Here is a 7,500-nt window from a genome sequence, read left to right on the forward strand (position 1 = left end):
AAATATTCCTTCGCAATCTGATGATTTAAAGGAGTTGGTGGAGCAGGTGTTTGCCAGGCGGGGCCGTAAATTCGATCTCGAAAAAATATACCGGGACATGGTTAAAATGTACGGTAGAAACGTTGTAGATCTCTCGAAATCTTGGCCCGCCAGTCGCCTGCATGTTTTTTACCCCCCTGGTTGATGGGGAGTTTTAAGGTACTACAGATAAACGCAATGCGTAGCCATTTGGTTACGCAAGAGTTAAGAAGGATTGCGGAAGATGACATGCTGGACATTTTAGTAATTCAAGAACCCGCCTCCTGTGCTGGTCGGATTCCTGGATTTCCTGCAACTGCGCAAGTGGTATTCTCCGGTGAGAATCCTATGAGCGCTGTTGTAGTTCTGAATAAGCTGATTAGAACAACTGTGTTAACACAATTTTGTAATGATCACGTAATCGTTGTTGAACTTAACTTGATGTCACATTTAGTATTCCTTGTAAATGTATATTGTCAATTCAGACAACATATCATGGGATTTCTTAGTCAGTTGGATTGGATCTTAAGAATGTTACAAGGAAAGCCGGTCATTGTATGTATGGACGCAAACGCAAAGTCCCCTTTGTGGTTTAGTGTGGAACAGGATGAGCGAGGTGTTGAGTTGGAGAATCTCATAATGCAGATGCAATTAGATGTTATAAACCAACCTGGCTATCCGCCTACCTTTTCAGGAAGGGCGGGTGCTGTTTCCAACATAGATGTTACGCTTGCATCTCTAAGTGCAGCACCACACATCAGAAACTGGAGAGTTGTAAGTAATCTTACTGTAAGTGACCACAATTGTATTTTCTTTGATTACCATATGGAAGTTGAAGAAGATCTCGGGGACTGGGTAGAACGTTATAATTATCGAAAGACGGATTGGAACCGGCTGGCACAGGAGTTTCGTCCTCCAGGGCTTGGATCAGAGGAAGAGATACATAACGTGGATGAAGCGGTAGACGAACTAGTGGCATCTATTGAGGCGGCTATTGCTACGTCCGTTCCTCGGGTAGCAAGGTTTGTTCGCAAACAGGCTACTCCATGGCCCCCAGAGCTGAGTGAGCTCAGGCGGTCTGTCAGGCGGGCAAGAAGTAATTACCAAAGGGGCTTCACACAAGAAGAACGACAGTACCACCTAAGGATTTACCGTCGCCTCAAGGCTCGATACCAGGAGTCCGTACAACGTCTAAGACGGCAGTCATGGCAGAACTTTGTGAATGAGCAGCTGGGATTGGACCCCTGGGGGGTCCCGTACAAGCTTGTACGAGAGAAGATCAGATCTCCCACGATGCTGTCTACTCTGCAGCTGGAAAATGGGCGGTGCACCAAGACTTGGGAAGAGACAGCTAATGTTTTGATGGAAGTTCTGTTGCCGGACGACGTCGTTGAGGAGGATACTGAGGAGCAGCGGGCAATACGAGCTGCGTTATTGGTACCATATGAAAATGGAGCACACGTGTACCCTTTCTCTCTTGAGGAGGTGGTAGCAGCGCTCCACTCTTTTACCAGGAAGAAGGCGCCCGGTCCTGACGGGGTGCCAGTGGAAATACTACAATATCTCGCCCCTCAGCTTGCTCCAGATCTGGTCAAAATTTATAACTCATGTCTACAATTGGGAACATATCCGAGCAGATGGAAAACAGCGGATGTGGTGATAATAAAGAAGGGCTCTGACAAGGATCCGCAGTTGCCCAAGTCTTATCGACCGATCTGCCTTTTGGATGTGCTGGGGAAAGCTTTCGAAAAGTTGCTCACTGACAGACTCTTGAGCCACAGGGCTTTGCATGGCATGAGTGATCGGCAGTTCGGATTCCGCAGGGGTCGCTCCACACAGGACGCGATCAATGAGGTGTCTCGGGCTGTCCACTCGGCCAGTGCGAAGTATGTTCTGGGTATTATGGTGGATATTTCAGGGGCCTTCGACAACCTATGGTGGCCGGCGCTCTTCTCGCGCTTGCGCGAGATTGAGTGCCCAGGGCCGCTGTATCGATGTCTGGAGGCCTACTGCAATAATAGACTGGCAAGGATCACGGCTCCCGGGGCTGTGGTGTCCAAGCAAATAACCCGGGGTTGTCCCCAGGGATCTGTAGTTGGCCCAGTTTTTTGGGATATTACAATGGAACCCTTGCTGAACATCTTGCAAGGGGATTCCTCAGTCTTGGGTGTCGTGGCCTACGCGGACGACCTTGTTATGCTTGTGGAGGGGAACAGCCGATTGGTAATTGAAGAACGTGCTAGAGTAGCTGTTGGGCTGTTACAGGGTTGGTGTAATCAAACAAAATTGAAAGTGGCACCTAGAAAATCACTATACATGTTGCTGAAGGGTAAGCTTAACAGAGACCCAACAGTACGTATCAATGATGTTATAGTTTCCAGACAAGTATCCGCAAGATACTTGGGTGTTTATCTGGATGAAAATTGGAATTTTGGTGAGCATATAAAGCAGACAGCTGCAAAGGCTTTGGCCTTGATTAACAAACTAATAACTATAGGGCAGCGGCGTTTTCACTTGCCGCAGAAAGCACTGCGTATGTACCATAATTGTTTATTGGCACCTATAGTTGGGTACGGTGCAAGTGTGTGGGCCCACAGGCTAGCCTTGGTGAAACCAGCAATGACGGTCAGACGAGTGCAGAGAAATGTGCTGGTAAGATGTGTAGGCGCTTTTGGCACTAGTCCTACTGATGCTCTGTTGGTGGTAATGGGGTTGTGTCCATTGGACTTGATCATTCGTCAACATGCGGCGATATATTGGTTACATAGACATGATATTGAGCGGGTTAGAGATATAATGGGGGCACCCCTTACGTCCATCACAGCAATTAAGAATCAGCTGTTAAATTTATGGCAGGAGGAGTGGGATCGCTCTTCCACAGGCAGGCGCGTGTACGCATTTTTGCCAAGCGTCAGAGAACGGCTAAAGAATAAAGTACTGACGCCATCACCTGGCGTAATCCAGTTTTTGACTGGTCATGGACCGTACCCTGAATATTTACATAGAATTGGCAGAAGACCTACGCCAAGGTGTGACTGTGGGTTCCCACAAGGAACGCCTGAACATGTAGTGTTTCAATGTCCTATATACGATCAAGCTGCCTCAGAGGAGAGGCGGCTATTACCAACACTGGATATGAATGATATTCTGAACAATGCAGACAGGTACAGAATTTTCTCGAAATTGACTAACGTTGTGTCTCTCGAGGCACAGCGAAATTACTTAACATGACATTGTCACGCAGGATACACAAATTGTGGGCATTACATAATGGACATTTCAGGTGGTCCGCCCCAGGGATGGCGACTTAAGTCGGACCGCCTGGGGCCTGGCCGCTGAGTGGAATATGAAGAACTTGCGGGAGGAAGATTTTGGAAATGTACACAATCGAGTGTGAGTCATCTGCAGTTAGTCTAGTGTTGGTGCTGGCTGCCTCTCGCTATCAAGATTGTATGCTGTGTGACTACTATTGGATATGGAAGCGCAAAGAGAAATGGAGTATGTTTGACTTTTGTAAATAATAACTTTTTCATAATGCAGTAGTGTAGTTCAAAAGGGGTGGTGGAGGGACTAATGTATCATGGACAGTGGTTTTTCGTATGGATAGTAGCGGCCCGCCTCCTCGTGGCTAGGGACGGGCAACTCTCCGGGATTAGCCTGGAGAGGCTAAGAGGCCGATTTCTTTTGTTTTTGGAGCAGAATGCTCACGTTTTTGTTATTATTATTGTTTGACATAAAAAATGTAACCACTATTGTAAACAAGTAGCTATGTTTAGACAGTAGTACACCCACGCATAAATATTAGGAAGTGGGTTTTTGTATGTATAATAAATTGAAAAAAAAAAAAAAAAAAAAAAAAAAAAAAAAAAAAAAAAAAAAAAAAAAATTGTCCATATACATGAGCTGCGAGCTGTACCACGTACGAGCTACAGACGCGATCGCGTTGCTCTCTGTACGAATGCAGATGCTCAGCGGCAGCTAGGAGGCGCTCCATCCATGTCGGTACCGGTGAGCGTTGCACTCGCAGTCGCAAAAACGTACGGCAAGTATATTACTCGGAAGAGTCAATGACAGTCCAAGCCCCCCTGCGTGGGAAGAGTCTTCCTAGGCCATGACCCACCGGAAGGGCGCAGCGTCCCCCACCCCAGACATGTGACGTCAGACTATCGGTATTGACGACTAGACTGATTCCTTATAATCATTTGCCATACACCGGTGGAAGCTGCCGAGACGAGTAACTACATAGCGGGCTCGCCGTGTCACTAATGTACAGAGATACAATAGTTTCGACTGGAACCGGATTAAACGTATACACGGCGCTGATTAGTAATAGATAGAGCCATCAGAATACAGATAATGTATAGACCTGTCCGTATACATGCTGAAAGACTCTGCTCACAATCACACGTCAGCCAGACACTCGTATCACGCACTACTCTCTGCCTGTAACAGGCACACAGACAATATGTAAGCACCAGCATGGAACAACACCCAGTGCATCCTCTCTGCCACATTAGACAATCCACACTATCATAACCAGACCGGGAGGTCCACTCGGAAAACAGAATATCCCACCCTTCCGACAACCACCATTGCTCAGCTAAGCCACCAACACCCACACATGTCCTACACAGGGGTGCACCCAACATCACAATACGGCCTCCTGTCACAGCACACAAACAATGGCAGGAATGAAAGAAACAGGTCTGCCACAAGCATGGCATCAGAGTGCCGCCTGTCATGAGCCAAAGGTGCACCCTGACGTGGCAAATCAGATGATGCCGCAGGCATCCACTTACTATAATCACAATCAACAAACCGGCCGCCCCCCCCCCCCCCCAAACACCTTTCCTTACAACAATGTGTACCTTAACCTAACCCATATTGTGCCTTAACCTAACCCATATTGTGCCTTAACCTAACCCATATTGTGCCTTAACCTAACCCATATTGTGCCTTAACCTAACCCATATTGTGCCTTAACCTAACCCATATTGTGCCTTAACCTAACCCATATTGTGCCTTAACCTAACCTATGTTGCGCCCTAACCTAACCTATGTTGCGCCCTAACCTAACCTATGTTGCGCCCTAACCTAACCTATGTTGCGCCCTAACCTAACCTATGTTGCGCCCTAACCTAACCTATGTTGCGCCCTAACCTAACCTATGTTGCGCCCTAACCTAACCTATGTTGCGCCCTAACCTAACCTATGTTGCGCCCTAACCTAACCTATGTTGCGCCCTAACCTAACCTATGTTGCGCCCTAACCTAACCTATGTTGCGCCCTAACCTAACCTATGTTGCGCCCTAACCTAACCTATGTTGCGCCCTAACCTAACCTATGTTGCGCCCTAACCTAACCTATGTTGCGCCCTAACCTAACCTATGTTGCGCCCTAACCTAACCTATGTTGCGCCCTAACCTAACCTATATTGTACCTTAACCTAACCTATGTTGCGCCCTAACCTAACCTATGTTGCGCCCTAACCTAACCTATGTTGCGCCCTAACCTAACCTATGTTGCGCCCTAACCTAACCTATGTTGCGCCCTAACCTAACCTATGTTGCGCCCTAACCTAACCTATGTTGCGCCCTAACCTAACCTATGTTGCGCCCTAACCTAACCTATGTTGCGCCCTAACCTAACCTATGTTGCGCCCTAACCTAACCTATGTTGCGCCTTAACCCAACACACGTTGGGCCTTAACCCAACACACGTTGGGCCTTAACCCAACACACGTTGGGCCTTAACCCAACACACGTTGGGCCTTAACCCAACACACGTTGGGCCTTAACCCAACACACGTTGGGCCTTAACCCAACACACGTTGGGCCTTAACCCAACACACGTTGGGCCTTAACCCAACACACGTTGGGCCTTAACCCAACACACGTTGGGCCTTAACCCAACACACGTTGGGCCTTAACCCAACACACGTTGGGCCTTAACCCAACACACGTTGGGCCTTAACCCAACACACGTTGGGCCTTAACCCAACACACGTTGGGCCTTAACCTGCTCTGTAATTGTCATACGACGCGTTAAATTAGTGTAGTGTTGCCTAACTGCAACCCCCGCAATATAGTTTGCCACTCGCACTGCCCGGTCCCCAGAGTATTGCTTCATGTTAAACACCTTGCAGCTATACACTGTAATGCGGATGGCAGCAGGACGTACATGCTCAATGCCCTTCGCAGTTGTTCATTGGCATTCGCATGGCGAAGCACAGCCTACGTTGTGGTACGGCTTGTGTCAACTGTCCGCTGATGTTGTACGTCCAAATCACACACTGTACTGCACATTGGTCCTCATGTACTGAATGATACATCGTGGTACATGTGTGACCGTACCACGACTGCGCCAACAACGGCGAACCATACGGTCCAAATATTGTGCACTCAGCTACGTGTCGTCTCCCTATAAGAGCTGGATTGCAGTATGGTATGCCGTGGATGGCGATCAGCATGAGCCGTCTGTTGATGTAGTGGCGCGTGTTGTCAGACGTAGTCGTCTCTTCTCACACACCGTGATAGCATGGTGCACTGCGTTCCACATCTGCGACATGCGACAGAGGCCGGTTGACAGTCGTTCGCGCAATGGACATCGCATACGTACGGGGGCCACCTTCCACGTGTTCGCGAAGCGTGCACATGTTGTTGCGTGTATGTGGGCAGACATAGTGTGTCGTGACACCTGACACAGGCATGCAACAATCGTTGAATTTGCAAATGGCGATGGACGTCTACGTTTGCTGGTGACGTTACGCAAATGAACAACTGGTAAACCGTTGTGGTGCGGTTGTTCTCGCTAGAGGTGAATCAGTGATGGCGACGATCGGTTGAGCTACCAACCGGTTGTTTCAGCGATACCCACCATGACCACGAACGTGAATGGCATGTGGGTGTGAAGCGATACGCGGCGGTGGCTGGGTGGGACCGTCCCCGGCCGGTGAGGGGGGGCCTCCCGGCGTGCTGGCCGCGCGGTGCGTGGGCGCACGCGCTACAGCCGGCTGGTGGGGGCGGCCAGTGGCAGGCGCGCCGGCCGACGGAGGCGGCAGGCGGCGCAGCTGCGCGCCGGCGCACCCTGCACGCGGCGCCGTGCGGCCAAAGTAGGTCCTCGCGGGCCCGGTGCGAAGCGCGGTGGACATCTGCAGTGTGCTGGTCCGATTGAGGACTGTGTGCGCTGAGGATGCGCCGCCGCCCGGCGCTCGGCGCCGCGACGCCGTCTGCTGCTCGGTCGCCTCTGCGGTTCTCGCAGGTGGTTTGTATCGCAGCTGTGCGGACGTGTTGGCGCGTGCGCTGTGCTGGGAGAGTTCGCTTCGGCACCCAAGTGGGGCTTTTGTCCTTCTGTGGCGCTGGCGTTGGAGCTGCCGGCCACCGTAGGTGGCGCGTGTTGTCTCCCGCCGGCAATGCCACGACAGCACGCTCCCGGGCCTCTGTCGGCAGCGGCAAGCTCAGTTGGGAGCACGGGTGGTCGCAC

Source organism: Schistocerca serialis, unplaced genomic scaffold (assembly GCF_023864345.2).
Source record: "Schistocerca serialis cubense isolate TAMUIC-IGC-003099 unplaced genomic scaffold, iqSchSeri2.2 HiC_scaffold_1163, whole genome shotgun sequence".
Classification (NCBI taxonomy): Eukaryota; Metazoa; Arthropoda; class Insecta; order Orthoptera; family Acrididae; genus Schistocerca; species Schistocerca serialis.